A 27,670-nucleotide genomic window follows, 5' to 3' on the forward strand; every position below is an offset into this window, starting at 1 on the left:
GCAGTTGGAAATCCATAGCTGTATATTTTTCCAGCGAGGCAAGACTTCAAGTTTTTTAGAATTTGAAATGCAGCTGCCGCTAAGGAACAATATGGCAGACATGACTATTTTGATTTTTATAATTATTATCATCATTATCTTTATCTTCTGTGCCTGCTGAGCTCCAGCTATATTTGTATCACTCTATTTGGTCTTGTTGTGTAAACTGGGCACCAGGAATGAAGCATAGCAGATGGTTGGTGCACACTATTGAATGTTTAACCACTGACAAAGCTGATCTACAACAAGAGCTTTAGTATCGGCAGGCCTGTGTTTTCTTCATAAATATGAATGATCTAAGACTCTAAGCAAGATTGATTATTCTACCTTTAAGGCTTTGCTTTGGTGTCTGAAAATAGATAAAATATTTATAAATGAAGATTGTTTTACATATTAAACTAGGACCAAAATTAGATACTGTGTAACAATCCTCTGTCTTTTGACCATTCTTTTCATGCTCTTTTAAAAACCATTGCTAATCAGCCAGGCATGGTGGTATGTGCTTGTAGTGTAGCTACTTGCAAGGCTGAGGTGAGAGGTGGGAGGAATCACTTGAGCCTAGGAGTTTGAGGCTGTATTGCCCTATAATTGCTCCTGTGAATAGCCACTGTACTTCAGCCTAGGCAACATACTGACACCCCTTTTCTAAACACACACACACACACACACACACTCCAAAGCAAAAACGCTGCTAACAAAGGCAGACCAGTTATTTGTTGGTAGAGATGAAAAGGCAAAGCTATATTTAAAAAAAAAAACAACACTGTGAAGGTAGCAGTAAAATATGGTACTGGATTAAGTGACAACATAAACATAGTAAAGTGGGGAGATATTTCCTGGTTTTGTTTGGGCTTTATTTCTTCTCTACTTTTCCCATTCCTTGTACTTTTAGTCACACTGTCAGTAATAAGATTCTTCCTCTTTCTGGTGCAGGTAATCTAGGCTTGGGCAATCTGTATGGCAAACAGTAATTGCCCATGTGATGGGCTTGTGACCTAAGCAAGTGTATTCATTCTCTACTGCTGCTGTAACAAATTACTTAAGTTTCATAGCTTGTGTTTAACACAAATTTAGCTACACAAAATTATTATTTTACAATTCTGTAGGTGACAAATCCAGTATTAGTCTCATTGGGCTGAAATTAAGGTGTTCTCTTATATAGACTAGGGGAGAATCTGTTTCCTTTCTCATTCAGATCTTAACAGAATTCTGTTTCATCTGATTGTAACATTGAGCTCTCTGTTCCCTTGCTGTCAGTTGAGAGCTGCCCTTATCTCAACAGACCTCTTTCTAGTCTTTGCACATAGTGCCCTACAACTCAGAATGAGCAAAGGGACATCTTATCTTTCTCATGCTGTCATCCCTCTGATCCACTTATTTACCTTCTTCTTCCACTTTTAGAGCTCATTTGATTTATATTGGGCCCACCCAAATAATTCAGGTTAATTTCTCCATATCATAGTCCTTAATCTTAATCATATCTGCAAAGTCCCCTTTGCTCTGCAGAGTAACATATTCATAAGTTCTGGTGCTTCAGATATATTTGGGGGGATATTATTCTGCCTTTCATGGTAAGATAATGAGTACCATACCATTCCCAAGAATTGATGTTCACCTGCTAGTCTTAAGAAGCTACAGGAGCTGCTGGGGGCTATCTTTCCAAGCTTCAAAGGGAGCCATTCTGCATAGAGAATGAAGCCAACACCAAGCAAAGTGATGCAAGGAGAGAGGGAGATGGAGAGATCGAGAGGCCCTGGTAGGTTTTGAGCAATTGGATCCAGTCTTGCCAATACCCTGAATTTCCGAGTATACAAAACAAACAAACAAAACACCCTTCATTATTTAGATCATTGGACTTATGTTTTTATCCCTTATAAATAAATTTACAAATTGATATGTAAAAGTTTTGCAAGTAAGAGAATCTGAAACACAGAACTGGCTGAATTGAGCTGGGGTTATGAACAATGAGGATCCCATCCTGCTGCCCTCAGTTTGGAAACTTATTTGCTTCTTTGGATTAACAAAATAAGGAGTAGTTAAGCAGTCACCTGTCATATTTTGAAATTAGACTTACAGAGACCAGAGATCTGAAGTATATGTTACAAAAACCTTGAGTTGCTAGCATGTTTTGGCAAATTCTTGAAAGTCTGGGTAAGTTCCACTAAGAAATAAACAAGCTTTAGTACAATTGAGCCGCTTGAAAGAAGAGTGAAGTGGCCTGGTGCAGTGGCTCACACCTGTAATCCTAGCACTTTGGGGGACTGAGGCAGGTGGAATACTTGAGGCCAGGAGTCCAAGACCAGCCTGGCCAACATGGAGAAACCCCATCTCTACTAAAAATACAAAAATTTGCCAGGTGTGGTGTGGTGGTGCACTCCTGTAGTCCCAGCTACTCAGGAGGCTGAGGCATGAGAATCGCTTAAACCTGGAAGGAGGAGGCTGCATTGAGCCAAGAACAGGCCAGTGTACTCTAGCCTGGGTGACAGAACAAGACTGTCTAAAAAAAAAAAAGGAGTGTCGAAGCTTTTAACTTTATAAAGAGAAGCCCTATCTGCAAGTGACCAGTGATTTCAGACTACTGCATGTCATATATCACAAGCCCCTCAAAATTCACAAAATTTAAATTCTCTCTAGCACTCAGAAGCTGGTGCAAATAAATAGAAGATGGAAACCACAATAGGAAATAAGAATGGGACTCAGAAAGAGCCAAATAAATTAAAGAACCTTTCACAAAGAAAGAGCATTCTTCTGTGTACTCATTGCATAGTACAGTTTATAATCACCCTCATGATAAAGCACCGTTCACTAGGATGCAATTTGGAACAGAGGAGCAGATTGGCTCTGCCTCAACACAGCAACATTTTGTGGAAGGTCAAGATAGAAGTAGTTATCCTAAAGCCTAGGATTATGAGAATAAAGTTATGGCTTCTTGCTAAGGTCAGGATCCTCCAAGATTTATGGTTTTAATTATTAGCTAATGTCATTGCAAGAAATTAAACAGACTGATGGGCTGACATGCTTTTAATAGAGTCATAATGCAGAGAAATCCTTAATTGGGAGAACAAGAGCCTATGAAAGTTCAACATATAAAGTATATAAAGTAATTTCTAGGGCCCCATAGCCATAGCAGTGACAGGGAGCAGAGCAACTGCATACTCCCCAGATGACCACTGATGGAAATTCAGAGGGTGCAAAAAATAAACCAAAAACTGTTGTAAGCCATTGAGATTTTCAGGTTATCTGTTACCATATAACAACCTACCACCACTTGATATCCTCTTTTATAATTTCCCTTTACTTTTGATTTCCAGATATCATTTAATCATAGGTTGATACTCCTGGAAGAGAATTATATGTTCTTTACTATTCAGGATGAAACAATTTTATTCTCACTTCCATATTCCCATGTGGAAAACTGTCTTTAGAATAAAACATGCCTGGTTTTTCTGTCTCCTCAATCATGGACTTCCTCCATAGGCAGAAGAACCAACTTATGAAAATGAGATTGGTTGAAGAAACTGAGCATGCAGGGCTCGTCTTCTTCCCTCTGTTCTCTATAGGATGTTTTTTATTTTGGAGAACATCTGCTTCGGTTGGTTCTTGGCCATATGGTAAGCTGAAAACAAGCCCTGTACCTGCCAGGGAAGGCCTACTGCTGCCTGCCCCACCCTGGGACTCTGAATAACTCTGATTAATTCAGGAGAGAAGTAATAGCAAGTCCTTGACTCAGGGCTAAAGCTGCATTTCCTAATTTGATTTTAATTAGCAATAATGTTTATTTTGATATCTGTCTGTCTAACTCCTGTGCCTATCTCTCAGCTGAGTTCAAACTCAGGAGGGCAAAAATGAATTACACGGGTAAGTGACGCTAGGACTTCCATTGGATGCAGTAATGGTTGATAGTTGGTGTTGTCACCCTTTAGTTGCTATTACCTTTTGTGGGTGATAGTTTATTTTTATAGACAGGAATATTCTATATTTATAGGAAGGAATGTACATAGATGCTTGGCAGCTTAAGGTGGAGTGTAGTGAGGAAACATAGGTTTTTGTAAACTCAGCATTTCTTTTGTGGGGAATCTGATAAACCCCATTCCATAAGTATAATGAGATTGTCAGTTAATGTTATATCTCCTCTGCCCTCACCAGGCATGGATCCTAAGATTGGCCAGTTATAATGTCTTGTGTCTTTGGTAATAGAAATTAGTCCAAAATGTGAGCACTGACCCAAGCAGACTGATAATAATTATAAAATAAACCTCTATTTCCTTTTGTTAATATAAATAATGGAAATTAAGAACTACTGATGACCATCTTCATTAGCTGCATAAATGAAATCCATCTGTAGTCAGAGCAAAGAATTCCAACATAGAGAGTGAAGTAGAGCTTAAAAATGGAGAAAGAGGCTGGGCATAGTGGCTCATGCCTGTAATTCCAGCACTTTGGGAGGCCGAGGTGGGAGGATCACTTGAGCCCAAGAGTTTGAAAACAGCCTGGACAATGTAGTGAGACCCTGTTTCTGCAACTTTGTTTTTTAATTAGCCAGGCATGGCAGCATGTTCCTATAGTCCCAGCTACTCAGGAGGCTGAGGGGGAAGGATTGCTTGAGCCCAGGAGGTTGAGGTTGCAAAGATTTGTGATTGTAGCACTGCACTCCAGCCTGGGTGAGAGAGTGAGACCCTGTCCCAAAAAACAAGAAAACAAAAAACAATAAAAAAAAAGAAAGAAAATGGACAAAGAGAGGGAGCTCCCTTAAGTCATCTTTTGAACTCTGGTTCCAGGCTTTTCTGAAGCCAGCTCCCCTTATGTCTCAGCTAAACAATACCATACATTTTTTTTTTATTAAGATGGTCTGAATATCTGTCATTTGCCACTGAATAAGTTTTGATTAATACAGAAAGTTATAAATGGTGAACCTAAAACCCTGTGATTGTAAGAATGTCTAGGATCATTTGTTTTCTGTTTATAGCTTGTATGTGGGAAGAAGTATAGTGATGAGAAAAATTCACCGTAAACTAGCTTTAAGTTATTTAGGTCAAGAAAATCCATAGACAATAAGAAAAGTGTTATAGAAAAAGATTTCCTTGATACTTGATCTAGATGGTAGTGGAATTTATCCAGGTTGGCAAGAAAAATTGTCACTGGGAAAACCTATGTATGGAAAAAAAGGCATAAAGAGACATGAGACGATTACAGTTGTTGGTTAGTGGTCCTGAAAGGAACAATAAGATTTGGGGGAGACACCAGGAAGAGCATCCCTGAGGGTTAAACTCAGAAAATATGTTTACTGGAAAGATAAATGTGAAAAAATGGATCAGAAGTTCAAGTAACAGTTATGTCTATGGTGATAAGAGGTTGGCTAAGAAAGGAATGGTAAAGAAAAAGAAGACAAGTGGCAAATAGCAGAATCATGAGTGAATAATTCTGTGAATAGCAGAATTATTACTGAAACCTCTGTAAGCATTAAAAATCAATGTAATGGGTAATTTAAAAAGAATTTTGGTAATGTACTCATTGTATTTTTGGAGTAAAGATGTTAATTATTTGCTGCCTGAGTAAAACAATTAAAATTCTACTATTGAACCAGTTCTTTTCATGTTGGACATGAATTATCACATTTTGTGTGTACTTGCAAGGCTCAAAGGATTTGCCAAAAGGAGACCTGCATATTTCTCTTATGTTCTTCTTTTGGGCAAAAATCAAAGATCATTCTTCTGAGTTTTTTTTTTTTTCTTTTCAAGCCTAGCTTTACTATTAAAATAGCAAAATCCTACCTTGTATAATCTTTATTACATATTATTTGGGTATAACTTCTTTACTTTCGTTGTATGTTAGTTAGAGTTTTGGCCTATTTCAGTTTATTCTGGTATTTTATATCCATTGAAGGGGCTGAGAAATTCATATTATTGAGGTAGCCATCCAAATGAGCTGTTCAATAGAATATTGACTTGACTTTTATTGTACACGAAAACACATGATGACACCTGTGTAAATCATCACAACATATTCTTTGATCAGTGAAAAACAATGGTCATTGTTTTAAGTGGATTCACTGTCCATTGAATAGTCTTAAAACCTCTGTTAGTATCAGATGTTAAATTAAGAGAGTACATTAACTCTCACTCCCCCGACTGAAGTGTGGTGCCGATTTAGTCAAAGCTTGATCTGATGCCTTGGTCAAACAACCAAGTACAAGCAATAGCAAGCAAAATTGTATCATATATGTTCACATTATGTCTAATAAGTATTAAAGTCTAACATTTTGGTATCAGACTAAACCTGAGTTTAAAGTACGACTTTCCCGTTATCAGCTGTATAATCTCAGACAAGTTACTTTGAGACACAGCTTCGTCATAAAATATAATTAATACCTGTTTTCATATGGTTGTCTCAGAATTTAATGAGGTAATATAGGTCAGGCACTTTGTACAGTTTCTGGTACTTTGAAAATGTCAGTAGTAATGATGATGATGGTGACAATGATAAAGGCATTATTACATAGGATCCAGGAAACGAGCCTTTGGTTTAGTGCAGCAAACTCATGCTGTGCCTAGGAAAATTGCTTAATGATTACGAATTGCTTAAGTGTTTATGATAAACATTCTCTTCTAGTTTTCTCCTAATAAAGCTGTCCTGAAATCTTTTTCAAGTCAATTATTAGAAATAGTTTTTGGATATAAATTAAAATAAACAACGGGTATTGTCATTGTTCCCCTGTGGGAAGTGAAATAGGGCCTCATGCAACCACAAATTCCTGGAACTGTAGCCTCCTCAAATCTCTCTTGGTGGCTCAAAGACTTGTGTGTGGGAGCTTCTTACAGTAACAAAGGCCATATTCCATGTCATTCCATAGTCTCACACCTATCCTATTGCAAAGGTGTGCATCCTTGACTCCTGATTCTGCTATGAGAGCCAAGTAGAATTAATGTTGATGCTGCCATTTGATCTCGTCTACTCTTTGAGACATGTTATTTGCCCCTTTAGGCCCCAGACCTGAAATCACAATTCACTGTTCTCTTGGGTTCTCAGTTTCATAGAGAAGTTTCTGTGCATTTGTTTTTTCCTCAGGGCCTGGTGCAGTGCTTGACACATACTAGAGTGCTCATTGCATATGCATTGAATTAGCCCAAATTTTATTTTACTTACTCTTTGTTATAACCTTTACTCTAAATGTTCTTAGATGTTTCTGAAGCGAAGTAGGCCTATTTTGAGTAAAATTGCTCTCTGATATTTTCAAAGATCCTTCTTTTCCTGCAGTTTCATGTGTCCTCAGTTATTGAGCTAGAAACACAGGTTTTTCCACCAGACTAAATTCTTCCCTCACTTTGGGATATCAAGTTATTAATCAGGAAAAGTTCACTTTATGGAAGGCATATACTTCTCTGCCGCATTGATTTTGGGCTTGGTCATGTCACTTGCTTTGTTCAATGACATATTAGAAAATGAAACATGCATGGGAGCTTAAAAGGGCTTGCAAGGTTGGGCTTGTTGTCTTGGGCTCCTGATCTTTACCATGAGAAGAATATGACTCAGGTCACCACTTGCCAAGTGAAGACGACAGACACATGGAGCCAATCTGGACCCAATTCATAGCTTGGAAACAAGCCCTCTCTGTTCAGTTTAGAACAGCCAAACTCCAGGTGACCTGTAGACTTGTGCATAAGAAATAAATGTGCAGTTATTCTATGTTAGTATGTTTTGGGGGTAATTCATTATGCTACATTATTGTAGCAATAACTGACTAGTCTATTTCATCTATGGAATTGGAAGGAATTTTGGAATTATTGGTTAATCTGAGGAATGACTGAGGAAATGAAAAGTTTTAGTACTTTTTTATTATTAAACTTCTTGGATTCTTACACATGTATAAATACACAGGCCTACCATACTGACCCCTTGAAATATGGTTTCACAATGTCTGAATTTGTATGGCATTTATTTTGGGTTCATGCTCTGTAATGTCTGGTGTGACAATGAATTATACATTTACTATCTAACTTTTAGTGGTTCAGCAATTAAGGGTAGAATTATATTATTCAACAGCCACATGAACTTACTGTGAGCCACTTATTGCACACAATTGCCTATTTTTTTGATAAACATATTCTTAGTTTACATTAGGCCATGTTAAATTACATAGTGAGGTGAGCTTGTTATTACTATTATCACTGCATACACAATCTCCTGTTTTGTGAAAAAATAGAATGCCGCAGGTGAATTCTCTTAGCTCTTCTGTCTTCAGACTTGGAACTTTCTTCTTTCATGTGGTCTACACAGTGCCACCATTTTCACAGAGGTGGGGGATATCATTTTTTTTGAAGTTATAACTAGGAATATCTATTAGTTCTTTTGTGTTGTACACACTGGAGAAATTCTTCCAGTTATGTTGAGGACTGCCTTTTCCAGGGTGTTGACTAACACTTGTTTCTTAGACTAATTTTGAGGATGATATCCTTTTTCCATTGAGGCCGTTGTAGACTTGGGGGTGGGCAAGTCTTCCTTTCCCGTTTACAGTCTTCCTCCTTTGAACATGTTGGAACTATTGTAATAGGTTGTGTAAAAGTATTTGAAATTTTATGAAGTCTTTATTGAAGACGTGTCAATTTCAAAGAGGATTACAACATGACATTAAACAGTTGAAGTTATAGAAAACATAACCCTTCACCCAGCATTTCACAGAGGAAATATTTAAGGAATTAATATCTTCACAAAATGTGTCTTCTTCTGATTGACCTCCAATTCTGTCTTTCCATTCTCCTCTCTTTAGTTTTTGGCATGACTCCAAATCTCCACCCACTTTTTAAAAAAAAATTTATTTGACATTCTGGGGTACATGTGTAGGACATGCAGGTTGTTCCGTAGGTAAACTTGTGCCATGGTGGTTTGCTGCACTTATCAACCCATCGCCTAGGTATTAAGCCCCACATGCACCTTAGCTGTTTATCCTGATGCTCTCCTTCCCCAACTCCTCTGACAGGCCCCACTGTGCGTTGTTCCCCTCCCTGTGTCCATGTGCTCCCACTTATAAGTGAGAACATGCATCCACCCTCTTCTTTAGGGAGGGTTTTAGTTCCCTCCCAATACCTACTCTTTTCCCTATGTTTTCCTTTTTTTCAAATTTAAGTCATTCAATCTAAAATGTTTTCCTTGGATTCTCACCTATTGTCAGTGATGCTTGTTAATCCAAGACCTGAGAAATTTAAAAGTGAGAAATCACCCAGTAGAAATGAAAAAGAGTAGTTGAGAGAGTCTGTTATTTTTCAGCTCTGCTGGATAGATAAGTGGGGTGGGATGGAGAAGCTGAAATTTGGTTGGTATAAAGAGAAGTGATTTGTAGAAGCAAAGTGGGAAGAATGTTCATAGCCATCAAACTCTTCAACAATGTGAAAGAAACTTTAGTTTCTAAAGGTCAGTAGGATAGACCATTTTTTGTTTTATATATTACTTTTTGGCCCAACATTTATTCAACCAGTTTTTAATGGAAAATTCCCCATTGTCAAGCACTGTGTCATGTATTCGAGCTATAAAAGTCAGTGTATTTGGGCTGCAGAAGTCATCGTGACAGACGTAGTTCCTACTCTGTGGATGTACAATTCATAGATTTTGAGGCATATCTTTGCCCAGACATGAGAAGACTATCATTTTGTAACCGAACAATCAGCTTGAAGCCAAAACATACATTTTATCTTATATTTGCTTCTTTGTTTTAGCACCCAGCCATTATAAATTCCACACATTTTGAAATATTAAAACTTTTTTATGGTAAAAGACCATTATTTCCAAATGATGGAGGTGTCAAAATACAGTCTCTGAGAAGAAGGCTAGACACTTACATCTCAGATTACTAAGCTGTTGCTAATCTGCTTTAAAATCTTGCATAAATTTCTATTTTGTCATCTCTAAAACACTGAAAGTAATACTGAGTCACATTTCACTGGAAGTGGGAGGAAGGATTCCTAAATGATTATAAAGTGTTCTGTAGATAGAGAATCATGTGTGTACCAGAGGTGATAATATTGTCCCATTAATCCTTCTTGTGACAAAGAAAATGCCGCTACTTAGGGAGATGATGTGTGAGGGGAATAACGGGAGGGGATAGGATGGAAACAAGAGAAAAGAACAAGCTTAGAAAAGTGAATTAACCTCTTTATCCAAAGGAAAATAAATTCCTTCCACGAAGGCCAACTGTGTTGACTCTATCTCACTTTGAATAAAGTGTGAAGAAAAATGCCTTACATGGACACAAGCATTTTCAATTTATGTCAATTTCACCTGTATTTTTTGGTGTGAGAACTCAGTGTTTCATTTAAGCAATATTAAGGCTTTTAAGTCAAATAGTCCTTTCATGCTAATTTATATGCATTTACATAGGAATTTTAATGGTAGAGGCGGTAGTGTTATATTTCATTATTTGGAAAGGAAACTTCTGTCTAATGCCTCATTTAAGATTCAGCGGAATCTTTCTTGCTTCAGTAATTTTCCTATTAAATTACAACTATTAGTGCTAGTTCCTCACCCTAAAGGAAACCAATAAAATCACCCAAACTAATGAAGTTGTTTCCAACAGCAAACTCCTCATTATGGGGGTACTTCTAATTACTGTTAAAATGAACTGGAACGGAATGTCTCCAGAATGGGATGTCCCAGAGCTATAAACCAAAACCATAAACAGCTGTGCAACTCCTAATCTATTCATTTCACCTTTGCAATTGCAGCACACTATCAACTAATTTTTTAAATGTTGGTAGACAGGGACAAGAGTGGATTTGGAAACAAAACAGCAAACACTGATAAGAATCTTCTTATATTATTATAACAAAAGCACATTGGTTATAGTTTGTTTTGTATATAAGATTTCTCCTCTCTCCTAGATGTTATCTTATTTACTCACACATTTATGTCTGTCTGCATTAATTGTCAAGTTTAGGTAGTTCTTCAATCAAGACTACATTGAACAAGGGATGGTGATGCAGCTTATACAGCAGAAAACACTGTTGGTGCTGAAATAGTTCGTACAAGAGAATGACTATAGATCACTTAATTAAGGTGTGTATTGCTTTCCCATTTAATTTTATGCCTAAAGCAATAGAAAGCTGAACTTCTATCTGAATCAGAAAGTAGACACTCTGTAGATAAACAATAAAGCATACTGCTTTTGTTGACTCTAATTCATTCTCAATATGGATTTAAAAACAGAAATGCATGCATCAATTTAGCTGATAAATTCAAATAACTGTAGAAACGAAATACACAGAAAACAGAAACTTGTGAAGTCTTGAAGAAGAAGCTATTATAGAGGAAGTTAAGAGAATCACAGTAGATTTGGAGACTGTGTAAAGGCAATCTTAAAATTCAACCTCTGCTTTTTCCCAAGTGAAAGGAAAAGAAAAATGGCAGTGTGAATAATAACAATATTGAGCAATAATATTATTTTTACATTTATTGTTTATAAATTACACAAATATATGAATTATATATAAAAACACCAGACTGATGGAAAGGAGATATGGCTTCTAGCTCCGGCTCTTGCCTGAGAAAGATTGTGTATCTGATTCCACCCACTAACCTTGCTGAGTCTGTTTCTTTAACTATAAAACAGACATAGTAAAATGAATACATGATCTTCATGGTCTCCTCTAGGTCTCCTTGTCCCTCATGCTACTCTGTGACTTGGGGACACTCATATTGCACACAGGGGCCATTTGTGGAATATGCAGCATTCAAGATCCATGAAATAATTTTTATTCCTTTTGTAAAAATCAGCAAGAAGATAGATGCATTATTATTTCAGTATGAGGAATGTATGCTTTTACTTAATGACAAAAATGGCTAAAAAATATGGTGGGTTTGTATTGTTTCAGTCTTGCTCAGCTGGAACTATTTTCCAACAGCTCCTTTTTCAGAACCGTTTCTGGTCTGTATGGGCCACTAGACATTTTGGGAGAGGTTTGGCAGGTGGAAGTGAAGCACCAGCCATAAGCTGCATTGAGACTTATCTGCTGGCTTACCTTGTTGGCATGGGCAGCAGCTGGACCAAGCTCCTTCAGCTCCTGCTGGATTTCCTCTTTCAGCTCCTCTTACTTCTAGGCCAGGTCTATGGTTAGCAACATGATGAAGGATGCCAGCTTCCCCTGAAGATCAACCCATCATCGAAGTTGAAAACTTTGAGATCACAAGACACCAATAGACGTTCCAGTCCATCTTTGTGGATTCCAAGACATCCTCACAGAGTGAGTTATTTATTCCTTTACTTAATGTCTGTCTTTGCTTTCTTACTACCTTATATGTATACTTCAGGCTCCTCCATCAAATATAGATGCATGAGCCTTGCAGGCACTGTGTAACCAGCTTCCACAATTACATAAGGTCAAATCTCTCTTTAAATCTATAGATATATACACATATACACAGACAGATAGATATATAAATATGCATATAGGTAGATAGATCGATCGATCTGTTGCTTCTTTGGCTGATCTCTGACTGATACAGATCTCAAAAGTTATTTTCCATGCTTCTTTGAGAAATAATTTGATGTCCTTTAACATATTTAAGGAATAAACTGGATGGAATTGGCAGTTGTTGCACTCTGATTGTTCTCTTAAAATTTCTGATACAGTCATGTAAAAGAAAGAATGATCTCATTCCAAGTAGACCCATAATATAGAAATAGTACCAATATTGAGCCTTGAAAAAGGGGCATATGAGCATATAACATGTAATTCTTTTGGTAATTACTAAAGCTGTTCATAAAAAGGAGGCATTACTTTGCCCTGGAGGTGTTTAGTCAGCAGACTTGAAAGGACTGACAGTGAGGCTATGTTCCCTAATTTCGTGTGTGTGTGTGTGTGTGTATATGTGTGTGTACACTCACGTTTGGAAAATCTCCTTTGCTAGAGAATGTTATTGCTCTTCCCCAACTGTCCCACCAGTTGAGAATCACTACTCTAGTATGCATTGCAACTTCTTGTGTGTAATCCATATAGTATATTAAGACCCAGTTTATAGCTTCCTGGAACATAGTTTTGGAATATGTACATATTTATTTGATACTGAATTTATTATACTCTGGAAAACAGGCCTTTATTTTGTTGCAAATCATTATAATGTATTGAAAAACAAAACATACAAAAAGAAGAAGTTTACCATGGAATCTTAAAAATATGCATTCGGAGAGCATAACAGAAAGCAATATTTGAAAATACAGGACATTACAAAAATGCATATATTGGCCTTTGTAGTTAGAATTTGGAGTATGTATGACCAAGGTGAAACCTAGAAATTTATTTTTATTTCTAGATTCCGAATTTTTCTCCCTTCTGTCAATGGTCAAGATACTCCTTTTCTGAACATGAAATTGTTAACACTTCACTCCCTAAATAATTTATTTGACAGAGCTGTGCTCATCTCTCTGCACCCCACAAATCTTCCTGGCTTCTTTGCATCATCACTAGTCATTCCTTTCCAATTAGTCCCTTTGCTTGACATTTAGGAACAATAAAGTTGAGAATGCTTGTTCGTGACTTGAACACACACTGTTTTTCCATCTTTCTTGCTGATAAATGTCTGTTTTAAATTTCATAGTCTATATGAAGGACAACTAAATATTGAAGGGATTTATGTGTGTGTGTGTATGAGAAGAGAGGTGTGTTTCTAGATTTTAAAAATTTGAGTGTTAACCTTGAATGGGACAACACATAGAAAGCTCAAGAGGAACAGTATTAAGGCTTCCTGTCCAGAGATTTATTCCAAGTGCTAAGATTACATATGCTACCCTGAACTTATTTCAATGTTTACGACACATGATACTGTCCTATATCCTATATTCTGTTCTTATCCACTGCTAGGATTACTTAATTTTACGGTCAGTATTGTCATTATCTATATACTTAAATTTTGATTATTTTGAGAGTAATTTATATGCTCTTTGAGCAGTTATGGCATGGTCAGAATTCTTTATCCATAGCACAGGTATCTGTAAGTTCAAAGTTATCTTTTTGTCTTTGATGTTTAGTTGCTGTTCTTTGAGCAACAGGGTGTGTAGTTTTTAGCAGAATCTCTGGCGCCAAATGCATAAGCACAGGCTCCTGTATATCCAAACACTCTGAACAGAAACTGCTGTAAGGGTGACAGGACTACCACGTGAGATCTTCTTGGTCAATATCGAGACATTTTGAAAAAGTGCACAGCTATACGTAATGCACTGGTTCACGTCTCTCGTATTTTCCATGACTCCTCAGTATGAACCCCTCTGCTCAGTTTGGGTTGGGGGGATGTTTTGCAGAGCCAATGTGTTGATATTACAAATTACGACAACTGGTATCATGAATCGATCAGCTAGTTTATTTTTTGAAATAGTCAGAAAAGCATTAAATGGAATTAAAAAGAGCAGCATTATAGATTGTTCTGGTAAAACTTTAATGCTGCATTTTCATCCCATGAAATAAGGTCCTAACTGCTAGAGTGGCTATAATAAGGTCTTAATGGTATTTTTTGTCCTATTGTATTATTGCCTTCAGGCAGGCTATGAGCTTTATGAATTTTTAGCTTACCAGAGTAGATAGTTAGGGAAGGAAGAGTTTTTCTTTCCTTATTTGTATTTAGTGTATCTCCACACTTTAAACTTGACTTAAACTAAGAGAACTATACAAGTTTCTTGGCATGGCTTTAAAGAAAGCACTCTATAATCAAGTTCAATATTCTCTTTCATATCTCATTCTTTTATAGTTCTTCCCGTTGCAGGACTAGAAAATTCCCCAATGTGGCATATTCTTATAACTCAACACATTTTCTTAGCCTATTTTCTGTAATTCCAAGGCTTTCCCTTGTCCTTCTTTGACAGACAAATACCTCTGAGCCTTCCAGACCCAAATGACATCTTCCTTGTGAGACCTTCCCCAACCCAGCCTATTCTCTCTAATACTAATCCTAACTCTATATGGTTTATAACAGAAAAGATGGCTGTAACATTTGTTATATTTATAAAGACTTGTCATATCTGCAAATTGAACCTAAAAGATACCTAGATTTTAAAAATTTTATCTTTAATAGATTGAAGATTAAATTGTAAAAATCAAAGTAGCTCTGAACAATATTTTCTGTGCAAAAGGGGGACCTCAAGTGGGCTTTTAATTAATGTTTGATCCTATTTACAAATTTAGTTTATGAAACTCATGGAAAGATTTTAAACCATGTTTAAAAATGTAGTATGTTTTATTTGTCTTATAAATATGTCAATTGTCTAAAAACCTCTTATAGCTCTAATAAATTTTAAAATAGGAAAACAACAACAAAAAAAAGAAACATGGCCCTAGTTTCAAGCCCAGAGGTATCATGGGTAATTTGCAAACAAAATAAAACAAAATACTTAAAATTCTTTAGTGTTCTAAGAAATTTTATCTTATTTCTAAATGTGAATCGTCATCAGAAAGAGTGCAGAATATGGTGTACTTATAGTTAATACATTACCATGTCTTATCGGTTTTATCTGAAATATATCCAAATTTCATTTACTTGTCTCTATCCCTATAGCAAAACATGAGTTCAAGCCACCATTATCTGCTATGTGGATTTCTGTGGTAGTCTTTTACATGGATTATCTGATTCATCACTTGTTTATCTCCAATCTGTTCTCTGGAGCAGGGTTTGGCAAATTGTAGCCTGATAGCTAACTTTGGCTTGCTGCCTGTTTTCGTAATCCCTCAGAGAAAGATTGGCTTTTGTGCTTTCTATGGTTGGAATTTTTTTTTGTTTAATCTTGAGATACATGGAAATGGATGAAAATCAAATTTTGGTGTCCACAAGCGAAGTTGTCTATTGTTCTGTTGTTTTCAACCCAGAATTTTTTTTTTTTATAACTGATGGGAATAAAGTTATTATAGAAAGCATCCTTTTGGTGAAATTACAAAGCTCCTGTTTAGGTGTTGACCCACAGGTGGTTGAGAATACAAATTTTGCTTTCTGTGAATCTATGAGAAACCATAAGTTGGGTGGTGGGGCTGGGGGTAGAGGTGATAGTTATGTGAGAGATAGTTAAGAAAGTTGGGGGTAGAGTGATGGTGGCATTGTCAAATTCTAAGTAAACTGGGACTTGACCTCTTAGCAGTAGGGTAAGAGTTAAGAGAGTTTGACTGCACTGTCTGTAACAGCAGTAGTACAGATGGCCATTGTGCCCCAGGTCCATTCTTTTATTATCACTGTGAATAGAAAAGTCCCTGAAACTGCTATTGACTTTACCGCCTAAAATTAGGAGTGGCCTGGGATGAGTGGATTCAAAACAGTGACTATAAATAAATATGTTATTTCTTTATTTAAGTAAACTAATTTCATTGTGTTTTCAAGAAGTGAGGATTTTTGCAAAGGCTGAGTAATTTAATGCATTTAATTTGAACTTGGGTTCAAAAAATTAAGTTTTATTTCAACTCCATTGCTTATGAGTTGAATGGGCACCTGCTGGCAAGCATTTGCTAAATAAGCCATTTTCATTCAGAAACTAAATATATTCCTTAGATTCAACCTATTAGTGAAAATGTTTGTTAGTACTGCATTTTTTTTAGCCTGAAAGTCTGCTCTATGAATGTATTCCACATGGTAGATGATTTTGATAGAGATTTTTTTTCAAAGAAACTGTATTGTGAATAAAATAAGTAAAAATATGAGCTTTTCCTCTTAGACAAGATCTCATCTGACTATTTAGAGCCTACATCTGATAAAATATTCTTGTACAAGCCACACACACCACACACACACATTTTTACGTATGATCTTTAATTCAGTAACTTTTCTTTGACATGTAACATCATCATTATTATTCAGCCTTTACTGAGTACCTGTGCTTCCAGGTCATGAATTTGGAAGCTGGAGAATAAGTGCATAGTTTTAGAAAATGACTTTTTCCTCATAGTACCTCTTAGGTCATTTGGAATAAGACACTACTTTTTACTTTCTCTCCCTTGAAAATTGCAATAAAATGTTAGTTTCTTCATGCTTATGTGAAATTATAATGAACATTAATAAAAATCCATATTTAGATGGAAAATTGACATAGAGCCCTGGAGAGAGTAATTATTTTTCTCTTGACTGTTATAGGCCAAATTTCCATGCTGTAGCTTTAAATAAAAATTGTAAAGAAAGAATATATTAAGTCTTTATGATTGTCTTTTGGAGCCACTCTGAATTACTCTGGTTACTGAAGTGAACAAAAGTACATTGATCACTTGGTTCCTTTCATTCACATCCGTTAATGAGAAACATGAAAGCTGATAGGCCATTGCCTGTGGTAGGACATAAAAGTTGGAGAAATGATCCTATCATTACACCATTTTTTTCAAGAGTACGTGGCTACACATTATTATTTTCTTATATACCATTTCCTTAGTCATATTATTTCCTTAGTAAAGCATAGGCTATTTCCTATTCAAATAATTTTATTGTCAGTTCACAGTATTTGGCTGATTTACAAAGTGTCATTAGACTTATTTAGTGATACACAACTCTGGAGAAGAGCTCAGCTACCTTTTAACAGAAAAAGAAGTGAATTTCCATCCTATGATGGACTGACAGATTAAGGCAAGTCTCTCCCAATACTTTTAGCCAAGAACTTTGAATGGAATTGATTTAGAAATAAAATTGATGTCTCAGACACATTGGACTATAATAAAAGATATAGAAAAAGATGACTTACAGTTTTCAGAACTTTATCTAGTCTTTGAAAAATTAGGCAGATAGCCTCTTTCCTAAGCTAGAGATGGTATGATTGTTATTAAAAGTGACTCTTACTGAAAGTTATCTTGGCTAAGCTTGTGATACCACAGACTTCTCTATACTTAATATGATAAAGGGTATCCATGTAAAGGTAAGGGGAAGATTTTTTATGAGAACAGGAATGAAACAAGCATATCAATCAGCACTTCTACTGAGCATTTTACTAGATGATTGAGGGTGGTACAATAAGGCAAGGAAAAATTGTTGTTACAAAGATTGAAAAGGAAAAAATAAAATTCATTATTCAGACACTACGAATGCATACATAGTTAAAAATCTGCAGATACACTATTACAATTAATACATGAATATAGCACATTTTCTGCTCACAGATTTAATATCCAAAAGTTAATTTCCATTGTATATACTGGCACAAACAGTTGAAAGATAAAACAATGTACTAGTGTGAGAAGCATGCAATAAACAAACAGAAATGTGCTGGGGAGAAGTATATGGCAGGATAATGAGATAGGGAATCGTATGATACATCTTGGGTGATGTATGCTTTATTGCTTTGTATTTTACTGAAGATTTTTTATTGTATTTTAATACCAGGAAGTAGTAGAAAAATCTTGAATTCCTGAAAAGGAGAAAGTGGTTCATTTAGAAAAAGGAAAGGAATAACAAGGAGACAGCAGGCTTGGGAGGCTGGGAACGTTAAAGAGCTTTCATACTTTCTTCATTGGTTGGTTGAAGGCAGACCCTACTAATTACAAGAACATCCAAAGTGCTAAGGAAGAACTCTAATTAGAACTTATTTACAAAGAGCATACCAATATCTTAAGAATAGTCTCCAAGTTAAAATAAAGCAAAAATCCTCCATTTCCTTCTTTAAGTGTTCATATCAAAATGTATCAAAATGATTCTAGGCATGCAGTTAATGGAGCTCTACAAAAATACAGGAGATATGCAGATAGATTGCCCTTTTCTCCCTAAAAAGCAACCAGGATATACCTAGAGGCCAAAAAAAAAACCCCCAGCTTTCAGAATATGAGGATCCTATTCAATTTTGTGTTTAAACATAAGATAATTTATTTCCTCTATCAAATTTTATTTTTTTCTACAGTGTATTATGTACACTTGAATTAAATGTGTAAATAGGATTATTTATGCTGTCCTGAATACAGTAACTGAAATTAAACTGATGCCAAATTGCAATTTAGGATCACACTGAATCTCATAGAATTAACATTATGCTGAATTGTTTTTGGGCAGGCAAACATTTACAGAGATATACACTTTGATCAAGTATGCCTCAGAAACCTTCAGGACTTGATACCAGTGTTAAAAAGATAATTTTGGAATATTTCTAAATATTCCCTGAAATCAACAAGATCATGGAAAAATATCTTTCATTAAAGTGGTAGTTGTTACACTATATCCGATATAAAACCTGGTTTTCCATCCCTGACTTGGATATATTTCTTTTTCCCCTCCTTATTTCTCTTGTCGACACCATCTTGATGCTGTGTAAAAGGCAAATGAAAATGCACAATCTACTGTAATCAAACTTCGTTATTGATTCTCTTACAAAAACCTTATTTGGGAGAAGTATTATGGAAATTTAAAAGCATATATGATCGACCCTGACACTGTGGGAACTTTCAATTCAATTTTTCAATCAAAAAATGACCTGGGTTATTCAATTTTTGAATCAAAATAAGTATAGACATATAAAATTTTATATCTGCAAGTTATACTATAAAGCCATGTGCTCCAATTATATAATTTCATACATGAGAAAACATATATAAACCACACAAAAGCATAATTTTAAGTTCTAGCAGAGCTGCAAATTGAACTAGGAACTGATCATTTCAGGTTGTCCATTTAGAGTTGGGTAGAATCAACTAAAGGACGCTTCTTGCAGGAAGGTAATTTTCTTAATGAAGTGAAATCTCTGTACAAGACAACGATAAATGTACAATATGTAGAGTTTGACAAATGTGTATGTCTATGTAACAAGCATTTCAGTCTAGGTAGAGCATTCCCATTCTGGAAGATTTTCTAGTGCTCTGTAGAAAACCACTATTCTGCTTTCTCTTACTATACTTAAGTTTTGCCTGCTCTTGTACTGTATAAATGAAATTATATAGTATCTACTCCTTTGTGTCTGGATTTTTGATCAATATATTGGGTTTGAAATTCATTTATGTTCTTAGTATTTCATTTGTTTATTCATATTCTTATTGATAAACATTTGAGAGTTTTTAATTATTGGCAACATAAGATAAATGCCTTGCCTATAGAGTTGATGCATATTTAACTTTATAAGAAAGTGCCAAAGAGTTTTTCAAAGTGCTTTTACCATTTTAATTTCTTATTTGCAATAATCAGTCTCCACTTACTCCCTATTCTTACCAATACTTGGTGTTGTGGGCCTTTTTGATTTTAGCTATAATAGTGAATGTGAAATAGTATCATATTATAGTTTAATTTGAGTTTTCCTGTCAACAGAGTTCAAGAACCTTTTAATGTTCTTATTAATAATTTGGATATTTTCTTTTGTCAGGTGTCTGTCCAAATTTTTTACCCATTTAAAACATTGGCCTGTGTTTTTTTTATTGATTTGTAGAAATTTTTTCCATATTCTGTCAGATACAAGTATCTTAATGTTTTCTCCAAGTGTAAGGCTTACATTTTGGCTTTTTTAATGGTGTATTTTGGTGAGCAGAAGTTTTAATTGGAATAAACGCCAATTAATAACTGATTCAAGCTTTTTGGATCATCTCTCAGAAATCTCTGTTTAACAAATGCCATTGATATGTTAGTGTTTGGTATCTTAGAAAAGACTCCAAAATTAAACTTTTATGTTTAGGTTTATTTATTGCATAATATTGCACAAAACACATCTATCTTGCTTTATTTTGAAAGGACTTCTGTAAGGTAAATATTAGTATTTTTTTTCCTGAATAACTGATACAATTAAATAGCAAAATATTAATTTCCTGGACTTGGTGTGTCTTTTTTTTTTAGTTTTTGTCTTAATAAATGCAATTTCCTTAGTATATGTAGGGTTATTCAGATTTTATTTATTCTTGTGTTAATTTTGATAGTTTAATGTTTCCATGAATTTATTTCTTCTAAGCTTTGGCAGAATATTGTTCATAATACTTCTTCAATATCCTTTGTATGTGTAGTGATGTTCTTCTCTAAATTCTTATTTTGTGTTTTCTCTTTTTTTTCTAGTTAGTCTTACAGGGGGGTATATTGATTGCACTAATGTTTCTAAAAGAATGATTTTTGTTTTTTTCTTTGTTATGAATTTTGTATTTTATTGATCTCTGCTGTTATTTTCTTTTTTTTTTACCCCCTTTATGTTTGTTTTTTTTTCTCACTTATTAACGTGGAAACACATTTTTAGACCTTTGTGTTGAATAAATAAGCATTGAAACTAAACTTATTTAAGTACTTCCTTAGGTGTATTTCATAAATTTGATATGGTGCATGTTCAGTATGTCAACAAATATTTTCCCAATTTTTCCTTTTTTAAATTTTTCTTATTTTATTTTATTTTTCCATAAGTTATTAGAGTGCAGGTGGTATTTGGTTACATGAGTAAGTTCTTTAGTGGTGATCTGTGAGATTTTGGTGCACCCAACACCTGAACAGTATATACTGCAGCATATTTTATTGCATTTGCCTTGGGGTATTGGATCATGAAATCTTTACCTAAGCCAAAGTCTAGAAGGGTTTTTCCAATGTTATCTTCTAGAATTTTTATAGTTTCAGGTCTTAGGTTTAAGTCCTTAATCCATGTTGAGCTTTAATAGATGCAGAAAAAGCATTTGACAAAATCCAGCATCCCTTTATGATTAAAACCCTCAACAAAGTCGGCATACAAGGGACATACCTTAATATAATAAAAACCATCTATGAGAAACCCACAGCCAACATAATACTGAATGGGGAAAACTTGAAAGCATTCCCTCTGAGAAGGGGAACAAGACAAGGATACCCACTCTCACCACTCCTCTTCAACATAGTACTGGAACTCCTAGCCAGAGCAATTGGACAAGAGAAAGAAATAAAGGGCATCCAAATCAGTAAAGAAGAAGTCATACTGTTCTTGCTTGCTGACGATATGCTCGTTTACCTTGAAAACCCTAAGGACTCCTCCAGCAAGCTCCTAGAACTGATAAAAGAATTTGCAAAGTTTCTGGATACAAGATTAATATGCACAAAACAGTAGCTCTTCTATACACCAACAGTGACCAAGCAGACAATCAAATCAAGAACTCAACCCCTTTTACAAAAGCTGCAAAAAAAAAATAATAAAATACTTAGAAATATACCTAACCAAGGAGGTGAAAGACCTCTACAAGGAAAACTACAGAACACTGCTGAAATAAATCATGGAAGACACAAACAAATGGAAACACATCCCATGCTCATGGATGGGTAGAATCAATATTGTGAAAATGACCAAACTGCCAAAAGCAATCTGCAAATTCAGTGCAATTCCCATCAAAATACCACCATCATTCTTCACAGAGTTAGAAAAAACAATTCTAAAATTCATGTGGAACCAAAAAAGAGCCTGCATAGCCAAAGCAAGACTAAGCAAAAAGAAAAAATCTGGAAGCATCACACTACCTGATTTCAAACTATACTATAAGGCTATAGTCACCAAACAGTGTGGTACTGATGTAAAAATAGGCACATAGACCAATGGAACAGAATAGAGAACTCAGAAACCCAAATATTTTCCTAATTTTTAATTTCCTCTCTAAGCAATTATCGACTTAATATTATGTTGTTTAATGTTCCAATATTTGAAGCTTTCTAGGTATGTTATTATTTATTTCTAATTTAGTTCTTTAGTGTCAGAATTTTTTTCCATAGATTTTTAATACTTTAAAATGTATTGATACATGTTTTATGGGTCAGAATACAGTCTTTCTTTGTGAATATGCCATGTTAACTTGAAAAGTAAAAGTTGTTTTAGTGTTCTATAAATGTCAATTAGATGAATTTGGTTAGTAATATATGAATTTTTGAAATCCTCTTGATCCTTTTTTCTACCTCTATCAGTTGCTCATCAGGAGTGTTATAATCATGAACTTATGGATTTGGCAATCTCTTTTTTTATTTAAGTCACATTTGCTTTATATATTTTGAAGCTCTGATGTATACATATTCGGGATTGTTATGTTTTGCTGATAAATTAACTCTTTTATCATTATGATATCTCTTTTAAAAAATCACTGCAAGTACTCCTTGCTTAAGTTTATTTTTTGATGTTAATATATGCTTACCAGCTTTCTAAAGATCTAATAATATATGTTTTTCCATCCTTTTATCTTTTGTGTCCTTATATTTAAAGTGCAGGTTTTTTTGGACAGCATATAGTTAGGTCTTGATTATTGTATTCAGTCTATTTCTACCTTTTGTGTTTATTTAATTATTGATAGTTTTATTTGTCTGTCATCATTCTATTTGTGTCAATTTTTCTGCTGCCTTTTTTGCCTTTGTTTTAATTGAATGCTTTTAAATATTCTATCTTAATATCTTTATTATATTTTAACTTATAATCTATTCCTCTTATTACCTTTTTAGTAATTACTCTAAATATTATAACATGCACTCTTTTAAAAATCATAATCTATTTAGAGTTACTGTTGTACCTCACCACTTAAAATATAAGAACACTGAGTAGCATAAATATACCTACCCAAACTAATAATATTTTTGTAATATACTTTATTTTTACATACATATGAACCCTATAGCACAATGTTATTTTTACTCTTAACAATCAATTTTCTTTTAAAAAATTAAGTAAAATAATATTGTCTTTAAATTACCCACATGTATAATTTTTGGCACTGTCTTCTTTCCTTCAGATCTGAATTTCCATCTTGTGTCTTTCCCTTTCAGTTTGAAGACCTTCTTTTAGAATATCTTCTGATGAAAAGTGTTCTTAGCTTTTATTTATTTGCCTTAAAATATGTTATTTCATCTTTTTTTGAGGGATATTTTCATTAGAATTTAGGGTCCACAGTGTTTTTTTCTCATTTTCTTTGTTGCTGTAAAGATGCCGTTAATTTTATTTGGCTTCCTTTCTTCCTCATTAATGAGGAATTATTTGTTATTCTTGTCATTGTTTTCCTGATTGTAATATATACGTGTTTCCTTGCTTAGGCTGCTTTTATAATTTACTCTGTTCTTTATCTTTGGTTTTCAGCAGTTTGTTTATGACATGAATAAAGTGTGGTTTTCTGCTTGTAAGATCCATAGATTATTGTATTTTCATCAAATTTGGGAAATTTTGGCAAGTGCAACCTTGATTTTTTTTTTTTTTCCTGCTCCATTCCAGCTTTTCTTTACTTTCAAGACTCCAGTTGTGGGTAATTAAACTACCTTTATTGTCTACAGTGACATTTTGTTCCTTTCGTGTTTCTATTTTTTCCCCTCTCTTCTTCTGGTAGGATGATTTCTACTAATCTGCCTTCATATTTATAGACCTTCTCTTCTGCCATCGTTAATCTATTATTAAACCCATCTATTTTAAAAATTTAGATATTGTACTTTTCCACAATAGTTTCATTTGTTTCTTTTTATGGTTTCTCTTACTCTGCTGATATTTCCCTCTTATTCACTAATTAGGTCTCTTTTGTCTCAGTTATTGACTATGTTTAGATAGATCTTTTAAAGTTCTTGACTTCTAATTCCAACATCTTAGTCTTCTTAGCCTGTTTCTATTGCTGCCGTTCTTCTTGGTAATTGGCCCCTTCTCCTGCTTCTTAGATTGTGTAATTTTTTATTTTATGCTGGACACTGTAGACTAAAATATGTGTGTCTACTTTATGTTGTCTTCCTTTAAAAGTTATTGGGCTTTGCTCTGAAAGGCTGTTAAAATTATTGGTAAATTATCTTGATCCGAAAAGCTTGGTTTTATTCCCCATTAGACAATATATGTTTCCATTTTATCATTAATTCTAGGACATGTACCTTACTTGAGGGCAGCAGTTCTCAAACATTTTAATGTTAGGATCCCTTTAGTCTCTTAAAAATTTACTGAGCACTTGAAAGAGCTTTTTTATGCGAGTTATCTCTACCAATAAGTACTGTATTAGAAATTAAAACTGAGAAATTTGGAAATACTTCATTACAAATATATTAAACATAACAGCAATAAATGCATTAAATGTTAACAAATACTTTAATGAAAAGTAACTATATTTTCCAAAGCAAAAATTTAGTGGGGAAAGTAGCATTGGTCTCTTTTGAAACTAATTTAATATCTGGCTCTATGGAAAACAGTGGTCTATGTAGTTTTGCAATCGATTTGTTGCCTTGGTTATCATATGTGAAAAAAAATCCAGACTCATACAGATATGTAGTTTGAAAAGTGATGAGAATTTTAATAGCTTTTCCATATAAATGAAGATATTTCCCTTTGTTACCAACCAAAACATCACAAGTAGTAATTTCTTAGAAGTTGGTTACAAAATGGAACATGAAACCGTATCAACACCTTTTGGTTTTCTGACATGTTAAAATCCACTGGGCTGTCTTGTAGTTTTAATAGCTTTTTCCCCCATACAGGATTTTGTAACACTGTGTATTGATAATTTGGTAAATGTTGGTTCATGAGTTATAAAGGTCTTCCAAATGTTGACACATTTTATTATATAATATCAGAAATTTATATTCACCAGTGTCATTATAAAAATCATTAAGTATGAGAAATTGTCATGCTTATGGAAGCAGATACAAGTTTTCCTAAATTATAATTTTTACTTGAAAGCTGAGTATTTCTTATTGACTACAAATATTATCAGTTGTTTTCCTGAAGATACAGGTTTACTTTATAAAGTTCTGAGAAAACATCTACAAAGTATCTAAATCTGAATAATCAACTATTTGGTTAATTATTCTTTCAAGTAAAAATGGTGTTCTTTAAAAACAACATTTAGGTGAACTTGCAAATCAAATTATTGTCTGAATGCTTTTTCTTCAGATAGCTACTGTATTTTGGCATGTAGCAGAAGTGCTTTGTGCGTATACAAAGACTGTTAATAAAATACATATTCCTAGCACCAAAATTTAATACAATTAAGAAATTATACTGCTTCATCAAGAATATTATTATCTTGAACTGAAAAAATGTATATAGTGATGATAATAATAATTTTGTACTGTTATTTCATTGCAGTAAGGAATATAATGCTATTAGCAGATTTTGGTGCTGAGGTTGGTTTTAAATTGTGAGAAGTTCTAATCACTTGTTATTCTCCTTCATCAGTGTAAATGTTAACATGGGAGAAAAGGGAATAATGTGTTAATATTATTATGAAAATATTATGGTGACTTTGTGTATCCCCCAAGCTTCTAGTGACCCATTAGAAGCTGGGGAACTCACTTTGAGAACAACAGCTCTCGAAAATAATCTTTAATCCTAAAATGTGGCCTTTCTGCCATCAACTGAATGCCTGGCGTGCTCAGAAAGCTCTTTTCCCTTTGGCTGGAATTCTAACACTTCCCAGTGCTGTTGGGATTTAAATTTTATTAAAATTTCTGTTTGGCTCTCACCTTTGCAGCAATCATTCTTGTCACCACAGAGTCTAGCTAAATTCAATTCTTGATCTTGATGTGTGGTTAAACTACACATAAAATCCTGCCACCCATCCAAACTTCTCCCACTTTACAGCCCTAAATTCCAGCAACTTCATAACATCTAGACTCTTATCTTTGCCTCTTCAGCTCAGTGAGACTGCAGTGCCTAGCATAGAAGTCCTGTAAGTGGCAGAAAGCAAAAAGAATGTAGTGATGGTAGTGGGGCTGACACATGTTTTCCTTCTCTCAAGTATTAGAGTCCGAAGCTGCCTGCTATCCAGTATCTGAAAATATTTGCTTTATATTTTTTGTCCTGTTTCACAGTTGCTTGTAGCATGAGGTAAGTGCAGTAACTGGTATTGCCATGATGTGGCCAGAATGGGAAGATCAGAATATATCTGGGGCGGGGGGGTGGAGTGTATTTAAAAAGTCATGTGACATATTTACTAATATATACACACACATACAGGAAAAGTTGCAAAATAAGTTGTGTGAAAGAAATTTCACACAACTTTTACTTGACAGACATGTTTGCTTACTTGACAGAAACATTTCAAATGTGTGTTTTCTACCTCAATTACTACTTTCTGGCAATATATTTCATAATAATTGGTACTAACACAAGAAAAATGAAGAAAGAGCAATTTTCTTTGAATCTTGGTAAATTAAGCCAGCAGAAAAATGATCCATCTTTCTAATCTACAAAAGAGCAATGCTAATGACAAGTTTTAAATTTTCATGCAGTGGTAAAGTTAGGTAGTTGACAGTAGATTCTATTACTAAATCTGATATTACGTACTAGAGTGGTAATACAAATTCTAGGACTAAGCTTAACATAGTATGTATATAGGAGATGAGTAAGAAACATTTTAATGGTGTTTAGAGTATGGTTGTCCTTTCAGGCTTCAAGTGTTGAGTTGATTAATTACTTAACGTGCTGTGCACAATAACCTAAGATACCTGTTAGATTACCTTAAATTTGAAGAACAAATATAGTAAGATTATTGTCTTTTGAAACTGAAAGTTCAAGTGCAAGTTCAAAAACAACAGTGAATGATCATAGGTGGGAAGTTTATTCCTTAGCATAAATTAACAAAGTGTCCACCATGTTCTGGGGGCTATGGAGGCGGGGGCGTTTCAGAGAGAGTATCATTCCTTTTCCAGGAGTCTGGTAAATAAGATGCATAAGCAACAGATTACAAGAGAATGAGAAATGCTTTTTCAGAGGTTTGTATTTGGCATATTGAGTGTAAGACAAGATTGTCTTTCTGAGGGGCTTACAAACAGCTCCAGAGAAGCAATGCAAATT

This window comes from Pan paniscus, chromosome 9, assembly GCF_029289425.2.
Source record: "Pan paniscus chromosome 9, NHGRI_mPanPan1-v2.0_pri, whole genome shotgun sequence".
Classification (NCBI taxonomy): domain Eukaryota; kingdom Metazoa; phylum Chordata; class Mammalia; order Primates; family Hominidae; genus Pan; species Pan paniscus.